Genomic DNA, 14,406 nt, shown 5'->3' with positions numbered 1-14,406 from the left:
CACAAAAGAACAATCAAATTTCTTCAGGGTCTGCTGTGCTGGGTAAGGACATACTTTCTAGAGTGTCACAAAGCAAATTATGTGCTATTGTAAGAAGTGCTGTAAAATCAATCTGAATATTAGAAAAGGCGTGCCACCTCACAATGAATAAAATAATTACATATATTACCTATAATTAGAAGTTTTGCAGCCCTAAAGGCCATATTCCCCAAGGGACATGGTTCACAGATCTCCATCACATGGGTTCAGCTCTACAGCATTATAAAGCCAGCGAGAATTTGTATACAGTGTTTAAAGCATCTGCATTTTAAAATAGATGGGCATATCATCTGGAGAGGGATTCTTCTGGTTTCTCTGCAAATGTTAGGTGCCATTCAAGAGTGCCAAATGAGAAACAATTGAAACCACTATTATATTCTTTACTTTGGGGCTAGCACCACAATTATCTGCCTTATTCTGGGATTAGGTGCCAGATTGTCTTCAGCAGGCTGAGTTTCCCTCCAGGCCACTGTGCTCAGAACAAATTGCTGTGGTATTAACCTCTGGATTGCTGGAAACCGAAACCGCTCCCTTCCTAATTGCACTGGTGGTGGGGCAGGCTGGGAGCTAATGCAAGGCTGCTCCTTCCCGCAGCGCCAGGTTGTGGGAGAAGGTCTGGGCGGTGCAGGAGGAGCAAGCGGAGCTGCTCATGCCTCTCCCAGCAGCCTAGTTTCCAGAGTGGAGTCACTGGCATGGGGAGGGGCTGTGGAACGGTGATGCCCCTGGTCCGGTCTGCACACATATTCCTGATGTACACAGAGCGTTGCCGAAGGTGTAGCAGTCAATTCCAGCATGCGGGTCCTCCTTGCGATTGGCCCCATCACCAAGGAGAGGACCAAAATGCAGGCGGCTCTGTCATCCATATCAACCAGCTAAGTCTAGCCGCTCCCATCTCTGCAGCTAGTGGATCTTCATTGCCCGTCCAAGACTGAGAAGCCCCCAAATACTTGGCATGACAGCCAGGATGGCGCATGAGCAGGGAAATCATCCCTTTCCAGGCACTGCAGGTCCTGTGAGGATGACAGCTAAACTCCGAGGAAGAGGGAAGCCTGTGGGGGGTGGCAGAGGTGGTCAGCAGGCCTGCCAGTATGCCCAAGTTCCCAGCACTGCATCCCTGAGAGCTTTAGCTCCAGTATATCACTGAGCACGGTATTACAGTGCTCCCACGCCATCAGAACAACACGAGAAGCGGTTCCTTTTGGAGAGGGTGGTAGACATAACTCTGTGCTGGCATGCATGACACAAGCATGACACATTTCTCATGGAACAGCGAGAAAGGACAATTATTTAGGTCAAATCCCACAACCCCTGAAGGCACATGCAAGCCTTTTCTTTGTTTATCCCCACACCCAGGTGCAAGAAAGCCTTTTGCCGAACACGTCCAACCAGTATGGCAAAGCAGCAAATTAACCAATCAGTGGCATCTTCTGTGGTTGATCCAGTATTCTCTCCTCATCCACAGCGAGAGACTTCACTGGGGGCAGGTGGATGCTGCTGCTTTTCTCACCAAACAATTATTGGCTGCAGTGGTTAAGAGTGTGGAACAGGAGCTCAGGAGATCCGAGTTCTAGTCCCTGCTCAGCCATGGAGCTCACTGGGTGACTTTGGGCCAGACTTTGGGCCTCACAGGGTTCTGGTGGAGTGGAGAGCCTTCAAAGTCACCTTGGGCTCCTTGCAAGATGAAGAAAGGTGGCGTATAAACATAATGCAATAATAAAAAAGCCAGTAGTCCACCAAACAGAGTCTCTGCTATATCCCAGACCGACTGGGACTTTTAAAAAAAGATACTGTATTTATTTAGAAGATTTAGGATATTTATATGCTGCCCTTTCTCCAGGGAGCTCAGGGAGGTGTACCTGGCTCTTCCAACCTCCTTTCCATGCTACCCTCACAAGAGATACTGGCTGCCTCTTGGCACACTGGCAAGCCGGAACGCACAGGAGTCCTGCTTGGTCATGCGCTGTTGCTGCTGCTGCTGCTGCTGCTTCTGGGCTTGGAGCTTCCCCATTTGGAGAAAGCCTCACATGGGGAACCCACCTCCTGGGCCAAAGCCTTGGGGACCAAATGACATTAGTGTGGGTGGCCACAGCCCTGATGCCCTTCTGTCTGCTGGGTGCTGAGCAGATGGAGGATTATCTAGCCCCACACTAGAAACCAGTTCCCCACCCCTGCTGCGCTAGAACTAAGTTGATAGGTAAGCTTAGGGAGCAATCCTACGCATGTTTAGGCAGAAGAAAGTCCTACAAGTTTTCCTTTGCTTCCTCCCCTGTATTGAATTTTAGCCTGTAAAGGCTTCTGGGCAGGAATCCACCATCGGCAGATGTGGTCGCACCGCAGACATGGGTGGTGCTGCCCAAGCAAAGAAACAAAGGAGAACGTGTCCATTCGATCAATACGCTCCATCAAGTGAATTGTTGCAGCCCAGAATTGCAGGCAGAGGCCCAAAGCTGTAGAGGGGAAGAAGGCATCCTGGGGGGAAGCATGCAGGATGACGCTTAAGCAGAGGCAAGGCCCTTCTTGAATTTGTCACTGAGCAGTTGAATGCCAAGTCCTACCTTAAGAGAAGCCCATCCATTCTTCAAAAAGGGGAAAAAGTAATCTGGAGCCATTTGTTCTACCTGGCACCCCCTCCAACGTGCATGCTCAATCGAGGTCAATATGCAAAGCATCTGAGTCACCGCTGAAACCACTAAAAGCACTCCAGGCCTGTCCCTCCCGCCTCCAATGCCAAGAGCAAAGACAGATGGAAAGACCGTCTGCAAAGGAGAGGGCTGGTTTCACCCAGCAGAACTCCTTCCCTTTGGCAGCACCCACCACGGTCCTTCTAGCTCCTGTCCCTGCTTGCAGGCTCATCCTTTGACACCCAGACGACTGCAGCTCTTCATACCTGCCACCTCCCACTCTCATCCCCAGGGGGCAAAGAGGAAGTGCAACAGGGGCAGCTTGAGAAACAATGCCAGCACAAAGCAGGGCCCTTTTCTCTTTCTCCCCTGGGGATGCACTCAGGATAAGCAAAAGGGCCACCTGACTGTGAACGGCACAGCATACTCCTGCAAGGACTGCAAGAATAGCCTCCACCAACTTGGTGCCCTCCAGAAATACTGAGTTTCAACTCCCATCACCACCTGCCAGAACTCAGAACTGTCGTCCCAAACATCTGGAGGATACCAGGTTGGTAAAGGTTTCAGTAAAGGGTATTAAAAATAAAGAGGCTAGCCCTCAAGACATTTATTCTTGCATACGCTTTCATCAGCATTTTCCACTTCATCCGATGCAGCACAATGCAGTGTCCATCAAAGATTATATCAGAGCAAATGTGCCATTCTTGGGCTGCAACAAAATCTGTGTTGCTCTGTGTTGATTTTGCCGATGCAACTTTACCAAGCCACTCCTCTGGGAATCATAAGAGGCAAGAAGGGCTTATGCAACTAATCTAAATCTGATGAGTCAAATAACACGAATCTGAAAACTCAGCAGGATTTGCAAACAAGAATTCTGCCTGGCTAGACACTTTCTTGCTTGTTGCACTAGTCAAACAGGAGGAGTTGAACAGACTCGCTATGAATTTGGAGCACATAATACACCAAAAGTTACAAATTGCATAGTGCAATCCTGTGTTTTGTGGGACCTTTTTCTCAGGTAAATAAAGAGAGGATTGCCATGTAAGGCCCACTGATTCCAATGGGAGAACATAAGCATGTGCCCGAATCCCCTTTCCCACATCTGAGCTTTGGCAAGACTCAACCCTTTAACTTTCCTTCAAAAGAGCGCAGGGCCTTTCTCTGCCTGCAGCACTAGGAGAATCTGCTTTACACTGTAGTCCTGCTCTCCAGATGGCCCAGGCTGATGGATGAAAATGGGACTTGGAGTTCGCTACATCTGGAACGCACCCACTTGTCTCATTTTGGTTGTTCTCCTGCCAGCAGGCAAAGGATTTTTTTTTTTTTTCAAGCGGACAGACTCTTGGCTTCTTGCTGAAAGTGACTTCTACTGTCACGGGCTCCTTTTGACAGCTTCTACCTACTGTTGTGCTGCTCCACTTGTGTTTCTAATGTCTTTCATCTTTATGAGTCTTTAAACTAAGTTTAGTTTAATATTGGTTTTATCACTGTTACCCACCTTGAGTGCCATTCTGGAGGGTCGGGGTGAAAAGGTAAATCAAACCAAGTAAGCAAGCAAGCCTAAAATAATCTATTAGGGAAGCAACTCTGCAGAATCAGAGCCATTCAGCCCTTGTTCAGCAATCAATTCCCTTCAGGAAGTTGCCACACATTTAATGGGGCAATTCCGACATACGTTACATATGCTGGGCCAATCTGCTGCTTTAAACTGTGCTTTTTGCATGAAAAAGGTGCCTCATTGACTTGCAAATTGTTCGCTTTGGGCTAATCTTGGCCTAAGTGGTCTTACAGAAAGCTCAGGAAGACCCAGAAGATGTGAGCAGCAGAATGTGAGCAAGATGCCTTGTTAAGATAAAGAGATCAGAGGAAGGAAAGGCTGTGCTGCTTGGCCAACTTGAGAGCAAACTGGCCAGCCTCATTTGCCTGCCCAGGAACAGCAGTGGGACTTAAACCATAAATACACTCTCTGTGACCTAGATCTTGCATGGCTTGGTGCATGAGCTAAAGCTTTTTGGGTTTTACTGGGAACTTCAGGCATCAAGGGCAGGCAAGCTGGTGCCCTCCAGATGTCTTGCAGTACAGCTTGTAATTTCTAACCATTTGGTATGCTGGCTGGGGCTTATGGGAATTTTTGTCTAACCTTCAATAGCACACCAGACTGCCTTCTCCTGGTGCATATAATTACAACCTGGGTGAAAGCCCCATTGAACTCTTGGAACTTACTTTTGAGTAGATACGTATAGGATCACAGCGTAAGAGTCTTTCTTTTGTCAGAAGCCTCTTTCTACCTTATAAGCAAAAGAATTACTCTCTGGTATTTGGGATCTGATCATTTCTCTCCACCTTCACAGTAGATGTTGGCACAACATCCCTGGAAGGAGAGATCCATGGAAAGTCAATCTCTTAAGTGGGGGGTTGCATTTCCCAGCATGCTGTGGAAATGGAATGTGGGCACAGAACATGAGGCACCCCAGCCTCCTCTGTGCCAGGGTTCCTGTGGAGGAACAAGAAGCGAGGGGAAGCAGTCTGAAGTACAGAAAAACTAGACACCCTCCGCTGACTTCGTGGCCAGAGGGGTATTGCAGCTACACCGGCTTTCAGCCTGAACTTCAACGGAGCTGTCCATGGTGCTAAACCCCATTTGGACTGGGGTGTAATGCCACGGATAGCTCCTCCAAAGCTCCTCCAAAGTGCACCATCCCACTGACAGTGGAACCACCAGGACCACTGCTATAGGCTTATTTATGTATTAGATTTAGTTCCTCTGGCCTTTGAACTGGGGAGGGGGTTAAGCACCTTCTCCTCACCTCCACTTCTCCACTGCAAATTCTAGCCTGCTGTAACTGCTTTTCTGAAAAAAAGGAGGGAGGGAGGGAACTGTATACAAAACAGCAACATGGTGTTGGGGTTTCCTGTTGCATCTATTCGCATGTGAAGCATTGTTAGTTCCCTGTGTACCCATTGACAGAAACCACTATCAGCGGTCAATAAATATTTATGGGTACTTTTTACACTAAAAATCAAGTTGTATTTGTGGCTACAGCAGGACATGTTAGTTGTAAGTTGCTATTCTACTTTGATATTTTTGTGAACCAGCTGTTTTGGCTGGAGGATATATCATTGGGAAATCCAAGATGTGCTGCACTGGTTGCCCCAGCTGCTAAGAAAAAATACAAAAAGGAGGATTGCATCGATTATGCCTCACTTCAGCACAGTTCCCATCCATCTTTTTTTAATCCCTCCGTGGACGATGTAAGCTGTTGCCTCAGCAAGCTCATACCAATATGAAAGCTACTTGGCTGCAGTTCTGTGCTCAATGACCTTGGGCGTTCGTGCATCAGTCTGCACGGTGCCTCTCACAGGTAACACAGCATTTGGGGGTCGTTTCATTGGTTTGGTGCACGTGTCACCACAACAGGTGAAATGGACCGTTCTTCCCAGGACTAGTCAACAGGGCTAATGTAACAGACAACTTCCGGTAGAAGTTACAGCTCCTACTGGGCTGGTGATGCCAGGGTTGATGTCCAAGGTAGGTATGCTTGGGCTTTTGCGAAGGGCCCCAACAGGGGCCCAGTGACAAAAGGCCCCTGCAGTTTATTCATTTAATCGTATCCCACCTTTCTCCCCTTGTAGAACTCAAGGTGGCTACATGCAATTCCCATGTGGTCTCCCCTCCAAGCTCAGGACTACCCCAGACCTGCTTAGATTCAACATGTCATGTGTCATTCTGTGTCATCAGGCTCTATCCTAGAGTTGCTCCTCTTCTTCCCCACTGCAACCTGCTTGTTGACCTGCCTCTCGCTCAGACAAAAGTTAGGGTTAGGATCCGGATTTGGGTTCAGGTGATCTGGAGGAGCGCCTGATACCACTGCTTCTTGCTTGCAGGATCTCTCTTCCTGATTGTCTTTCAGCAGCAAAATGGAAGGATCAGAGGAGGAGAAGCAACACGAGGTGGTGACAGTGCTGGCAAGAAGGCAGATCTGCTGAAGCAAGGCGCTCTCTGAGAGTGTTTTTCCCGAAGAGCTGGCCATGTTTACAAGTGGCTCTCTCTTATAGAATGCTGCATCAACTTACACAGCAGCATTATTCTATTACCCTGCTCATTAGCAAGGCTTTGTGTTCATATGCCACATGGAATCACAGAATAGTCGAGTTGGAGGGGGCCAGGAAAGCCATCAGGTCCATGGCAGCAGCAACCTGGCTTCCAGATTAATGCAACAGGCCTCCACTCTTAATCCAAAAGCTCTTCTACACAGCAAGCCCAAGATTGGCTAAACCTTGCCCACAGTGCTAGAATTGAGCTTTCGAGTCTGACACACAATCTTGACCAAGTTCAGACTGCACAATAACCCACACTCAAGCTGAGTATCAGTGGAGTGAGGGTTATGATTGATCTGTGTGTTATTGTGTTGTCTTAATCCAGTTGTGCTAATAAGTCATGGCTTGTTAACTAGGAAAAACCCATGGAGAGAACCCCTGCTTTGTTGTTGGGTTGGGAACTGTAGGCTGATCTCCATGGTTGGTTGTTTCAGCTGAGTTCAGACAGCACAATAACTCATGCCTCAACAACAACCCACAGTTATTCCCTTCTCAGCCCTTGAGTGTGGGCTATTGTTGTTGAACCCAAGACAGAGAGTTCTTCACACTTTACAGGACAGGATAGCAAAAAGGGAATTTGCCTTTGGCCTCATAATCCTGTGGTACTTAAACGGTGGTGGAGGAGGAAGATAGACAGCCTTCTAACGGCTTAAAGAAAGAGGGGACCTTGAAGGTTCTATGACTCAGCATTCTGCAACACTATGCAAACTTTGCTTTGTTCTTCACCATGGAAAGCTAACTATGCATATTTGTTTGCATTTCAGTGGGAATGATCACACAGATTGCACACAGAGGCACAAACACAGAGGATAAGGACACATCCTTGCTTGGGAAACACTGGAAAAATGCAAATGTTATATAGTGTCTATGCATAATAACATTTATTTATTTATTTGGGATATTTCTGACCCATCCAATCACTATGCTTCTCTGGACGGCTTACAAACAATTACACTAATTATTCATATTACCGTTAACTGGTATCAAAAGCAACAGAAGTTGATTCTGTAAACGATAGTGCAAGGCTGAGCCTTATGTCTGGTTCCAGCAATTCAAAAATCCATATAATTCCTTTTCAGACAGACCCATAGAAAAGATCATTTTATCTTACATCCTTCCAGGAGGGCAATAATGGAAGAAAGACGTATGAAGATTTCCAGTGCTGTTACTCTAGGCCAGGGGTCAGCAGCACATGGCCCAAAGCCAGGTGTGGACACCCCAGTCTGTTTTGTTTCCCCCCTCTCTCCAACGTGCTGCCTTTGCTGAATTGTGGATGAATTTAAGGCCCGACAGTGGCAGTAATAAAAATAGCCACATCATCACCCGATGGAGAGCACTCATCTTCTCCTTCCAAGTCTGTGAATGTGATTTGCCTTCAAACCAAAGCACCGGCTTACCACATGCTTTGTTTTAAGGGGGAAATGTGACTTTGGGGGAAAATGTGACGCCACCAAGCAAAACCCAGCAATGTGGCAGCCATTTTGGCATGTGCATGTGGGACCCAGTGGGCCCCAGGCACATAAAACTGGCCCTGAACCTCCCACAGTTGCCCACCCCTGCTCTAGGTACAGAATATCTACAGCATTCCTAATGTATTACAGTAAATGTCTTTACCATGGCAGTCCATGGTTCAGCTCAACCCATTGTGTTCCAAGGACCGCTTTAAGCTTGTGCCTAACTCTCAGGCTGAACACCCTGGAACTCAGAAGTGCTTCAGCTGGACTGGACTGACTCCTAGGAGAGTAAATTACACATCTGAATAGCCAGGGTGTACAGCCATAGTATCTTTGTCAAAGGAAAGGATTCCTGCCCCCCTCCTTCAGGCATAGGAAGTTTGCCTAGACAAGCATTGCAAAGAAGAGCTATTTCAGCTATTTGAAAAATGTAAGATTAGATATCAAGTGAAGCAGTTTACGGGAAGTCAAAAACCAGCTATATTGGTTGCATTACTGCATAATACCTGATCTCCTGGGGCAGACATTGCCATGTAATGAAGTAGCAGAGGGTATTAAAAAAACCTGACATAACGAAGGAGTGAATCTGAACAGCAGTGTAGTCCCCTCTATCAAGGAGTAAAGATGCAGAACAGAAGGAAGAAAAAAACAGTAGCAAACATTTCTGGGGACCAAAGGTTCTTACAAAACCAGCCCTTAGCCAAAACAAGCAACATTTTATTGAACTGAGTAGGCTTAAGGAGCTATGGGCATGATCCTTTGGCCTTCTGATGTTGTCTGGGAAGCCACAGGATTATTTGGGGGATCAAACTTGGAGGTCATGCGATCCAAGGCTGAGCCCTTGTCTGGGCCCCTCACAGGTGGCACAGAAAGAACCACAAGTGTGCCTTAGAGGGGGCAAAACAGGACATACCAGGGACAAGGAGAGGAGGAAAGGCCAAGGACATACGCTAGTTCTTATAAGAATCCCCACATCCTTCCATCCTTCTCCTGGTACTTAATCTAGGTGGCCCAAAAAGGCCATCTAGATAAAATGTGAGGCATGGTGACCAAGTTCTGGGAATAACAGCATTCTGAAAGAGCCACCCCTAAACGAAGTAAAAGGAATGGCATTTAGAAGAAGGGCTTTCTTGGGGGCTGCCCCCCCCCAACTTTGAAATGGGCTTCCTGGAGAGGTCCTCTTTCACAGGTATTGCAAGACCTGATTTTACCGACAGAGTATAGGAACTCACTCAACTGCCAACATTTTTTTTCTTTTCCTTCCACATGCCCCCAGTAACTTCAAATTGTAATGTTGGCCTGTATTTTATTGGTGTTTGCCACTTAGAGAGCCCTGTCCTTTTATTCAGCAGGTTACAAATGTGAAAATAAATAAATACATAAATAACTCGGGCCTAGGCAACATGCCTGGGCCACAAAAGACAGATGGGGCATACGGCCTTTCCAGAAGCACCCACTTTCCCCTGCCTCACCACAAAACTCAGCAGCAAACCAGTGGTGATTTCACTCTGCAACCAGGGCAGGAAGCCTGGGCTGCATTTCACGCTCCGCTTCTGCTATGGATGCCACACCACCAGCTGTCCAGGGAAAATCCAACAGCAAGGCAGCAGCCGTGGCTCCCCTGCCTCTGGTTTTGTGCCTCAGTTTAGCCATCGTGCGCGTGCTCTCTCTCCCTCCCTCTCCCTCTCCCTCTCCCTCTCTCTCTCTCTCCAGCAACTTCTGTCAGAGTTTTACATCACTAGGGGCTTAGCCAGAGAGAAGGAAACCCTCAAAACCTGCACATGAGCCTTTGCAGGATTGCTCGGTGAGTCCAAGACAGCAGAACTGACCTTGCTCCAGCCCCTGGAATGGCTTGTAGTGGAGGATGCCATTCGTGCCGCTCCACCCTGTGCTGAAAAAACAACCAAAGTGGGCAATATGCATAAGAGGGGGAACAGTCAAGAGGGAGAACACTTCATCTGCAAGGAGGGGAACTCACCAGGACTCGCCTGGTGGCCCCATGCCATCCCCACTGTCATTGGGCCTCTGTACATCAGCTGCTGGGGAACATGGGTGCGAGGGGGCTGAAGCTCTCCTGTCCTGCTTGCGGGCTTCCTTTGGGCAGCTGATTGGCTACCGTGCAAGTGGAGTACTGGGCGTGATGTATCCTGGCTCTGGTCCGACATGGCTTTTTCCACATTCTTATGACCCTGGGAGCAATAGGCTGCTTCACGCATCCTGCTAAGCCGCACTGAAAACAAGCTGTGCTGGGCTGGTGGTTTGCTCACAAGCCCACATTGCTCCTGAGAGATGACCATGCAGTCTGCCGCTAGTGATGGCTTATTACCCCCTTAGTCCTTCCTCCATCTCGGAGTCTGAATCCCATGGGTCTTTGCAGCATGTTAGCAGCCTTTCCCACTAATGAGCACAAACGTGTTCATTAGCAGCATAGTTTTTTTGTAAGTACTGCACTTTGCAAATTGGTGCAAATCTCCCTAAAAGCTTTTTTAAAAGTCAAATTGTGGAACTCTTCCTGAAATAGAATGAGGACACTATTAAATACGTGCAAATATCCCCAAAGGTGGAAAAAATGTATCCACTTCCAAATAGCTATTTTAAATGCATCCACTTCTAATAGTGGGAGTATTCCAAAATGAACAAATGCTCCTGTGTTTATTTCCCAGTTTGTATTGTTACTGAAGATAAGGCTATGAATCCACAGCTGCTTATCCCCAGTGCTTTAGTAATGCCACAATACTGCCCAATTGGGCATTATTTTACCAACATTCACCCTCTAAATTAATCCTGCAGAATTTTTCAGTCATTGGGTTTGAACCAGCCACTAAATTCTGCTTTCCTGACTTTCTCTTCTTCCTTCTCCTTGCCAAGCAGACTTAAAAAAAATAAATGCTAATGTTAAAATCCCATGATAAGAAATATGAAAACAATTCTGTTTGCTGTGCTCACTGTCATTCCATGTTTATTTTTCATATCACAGGCAAGGATTTCATGTAAGGTCCAGGGAACCTATATAAAATTTACCAGAAAACAGAAAAGGGGGGCTTGATTTCTTCTTCTCCAGCACACCCCAAAATCTTGAGGGTACAACATTTGCTCTTACATCTGCAAAGCACACAAAGCTCTTCTAAAAAAAACAACAAATACTCTAGTTTTTGTTACAGTGCACATCTTTGCATAACATGCTTTGAAACTATGAAGGAAGTTTTTAATGAATTAAAGTCACATGGCTTAAAAACACACACATTGTTGCTCTTGGAATATTAGGCGGTCTCTATGTGAGTCTGTCAGCCCTATACTTACTTCAAAGGGCCAGTTGGTTTTGTTTACTTTCACTGCAGACATGACATCACGATTATCAAGTGTTTTCCTGGGAAAGTTAGAATCGATTGCACATCCCTAGACCAAGTGGGCCGGTCCATCTTTGTGCTCTCACTCTTCCCCCCATTGCATGGTCATCGTTTAAAATCAAGGCACACAACAGCTTGTTTTCATGCTTGACACCTTTCCAATGCCCCCCCACCCCATCATGGTGTCTGTAAGAGAAGAATCACTGCCTATCTTCCACTGCTAAAGTTACCACTTTCTCTTTCTTGCAAGGTTTCTGTGCCTTTAACTGTAGCAGGGCAGTGTGGCATTGCCTAGCATAGCAACTGTAAGAGGGACAAAGTCAGATGCTGAATTTCTACAGGCATGTACTTTTCAGGGAGCACAGGAGCCTGGAAGCAGGCAAGCAATTAATTTACTTGACACAGGTAACATAAATGGAGCTTTCTCTTTAGATTCAGAAAACAAACTGTAGAACATGCATGACTGGGCCCTAGCTTTTGATCAGCCGGCAGGTCAGTGGGAGAGTTTTGCAGGCTGCAATCCTGGTATCTCCTGGGAGTGCTAGGAAAGAATCCTGCTTGAAACTCTGGAAAGTCCCTGCCAGCTCATCCTTGCATGCTCCCAAAGAAGCCAGGGTTTGTTCCTCAGGAGTTCATTGTTGCATGCACACTGGATCACTGAAATGTTATGGGGAGGTCTGGCACATAATTTAGGGAAAATTTTTTCCAGCATCTCTAGAATTATTGTTCTGTTTAATCCAAAAGATTGCACTACCATGGGCAATCTGATCTCTGGGCATAATAATTCAGGGGTGGATAGATCCTAAGACTGAAATGTCTACTTTGGGGGTTTCTTTTTTTCTCTGCTAACCAGAGCCTGATGCAAAAGGTACATCAGGAGCCTCATGCATAATATAACTTAGAATTAAAGATTTCTGAACCCAGGAATTTGTTCTGAGTACAGGAACTTAACTTAATGAAACTCACAGGCCTTCCTCACACACACACACAAAAAAAAATCCACTGCTAGTTAAACCAAGGTGTTTTTTTCCCTCCATTTCAGCAATATATTTCAGGCAGGAGGAAGGAAGAAACTCTTTGTTGCTGCTACTGTTAACAACTGGAAATGAGAAACTCTTGCCAAACCCTCTGCTAATCATCCAGAGACTGAGATCTAGCATTTGATCTGCCTTCTGTGGGGATGCCCATAACCCTCTCTGAACTCTGAGAATTGTGGGTATCCTAAGCAGGGTGGGAGGAGAGCAGATGCAAAGGTTGCATATAAGCAAGTTAGCTGACTTTGTCTAACTGCAGTGCCCTGGAAGAGATGGGAAACACATGGAGGTGCTGCCAGGATATGCCCTAACTTGGCAGTGCCAGTCCCCTCCCCTCCCCTCCCCACCCACTAAACCCCTTCTCCAAAGGCATTTTGTGACACTTTTATGGTTCTCCACATACCATCTGCGGGATGTGCAGAGGGTGCCTTAGGAACAAAATCCCAACTCCAGTGCCAGGGTTCTTTTTTGACACCCAAGTTAGGACTCTGAAAAACCCTATAGCTCCCAAGATGCTTTCTGGGGGGCCATAGGAGTGCACTGTTTTCTTCCTTCCTTCCTTCCTTCCTTCCTTCCTTCCTTCCTTCCTTTCAAAAGCCTTCATCAGATCATATTTCAGGGTACTGCACAACACATATAAAGAACATTTTATAATCCTAATACCACAACATTAAACAATAACATGAACAATCATAATAAAATATTCAAAAACTCAAACCAAACTAAGAGATTGTACAAATTAATATGCCTGGATGAATAAAAAATTCTTCACCTAGCTCCAAAAAAATAATCACATTATTTAAATGTGGCTGTTAGGATTTCCCTTTTTAAAAAAAATAAGCAGACAAACCACTTAGCAATTGTTCCATGTTCCTTTATCTTGACTTTCTACAATCACCACCTCTACCCTGATTGCAAAAGAAGGTTAGATGTCAGACTTGAAGAATCTACAATCCCCCCCCCCCCCTTTACCTCTCGGGTTCACTAACTGGAGGCAAAATATTGCTGTAGAAAGAAAGGAAGTCAAAGGAAGGGTTCACACATCATGCCAGTCCATCCTAGTACAACCCATGGTAGGTTGGTCTGCCAGCTGGGATCCCAGAGGACTTTGTGGTTCAAGCCACCTACCCAACCATGATCACCAGTCATTTTGGTTCACTACAGTTTTCTTCCCCTTCTCCCACCTCAGATCAGAGGTTGATTTTCACTATTTTTGTTTTTACAGCCACTGAAAACTCTTGCAAAGTGGCGCTTTGGAGGAGCTGTTAGTGGCTCACTACCCCTTAATAAGTTTTGGACCCCAAAATATGTCCAAATCCTTTAGTAATGTAAAAAAAGCTTTTAGTCAAAATTTCAAAATTCTGAATGAGTATGAAAACAGGAAGTCTTACATGGGCATTGTTCTTCGAGGGAGGTTTCCTGCTGTCAAAATGCACCATGTACCAACAGAGACCCAGATAGGCCAATGGAGTTGAGGGGGGAGTTGCACTTTGCTTTGACATGAAAGATGCCAAAAGATGAGCTGTCAAACCTAAGACACAAATGATCTTTGCACACAAAAAGGGTGGGGAGAGATTTATCCAACCTTGGAACTGGGATACTGAGAGTTTTTTGTGTTCCTCTGAGAGGTCCCAGGTTCCTCTGTTAGGTCAAGGGAGCAGACATTAAAAAATAAATCTATTTCCAGCCACATGGCTGGTGCCTGCTGCATTTTGATAGCAGACTCTACCCAGGACATTGCCCAGGAGTGGTTTCCCATTTCAAATCCCTGCAAATGTGCACTTCCACACTTGCACGTATCTGATTAAAAATA

This window comes from Varanus komodoensis, unplaced genomic scaffold (genome assembly GCF_004798865.1).
Source record: "Varanus komodoensis strain SLA01 unplaced genomic scaffold, ASM479886v1 scaffold23, whole genome shotgun sequence".
In the NCBI taxonomy this organism is placed as follows: Eukaryota; Metazoa; Chordata; class Lepidosauria; order Squamata; family Varanidae; genus Varanus; species Varanus komodoensis.
The sequence above is the reverse complement of the archived record's forward strand: the minus strand, read 5'-3'. Positions refer to the sequence as shown.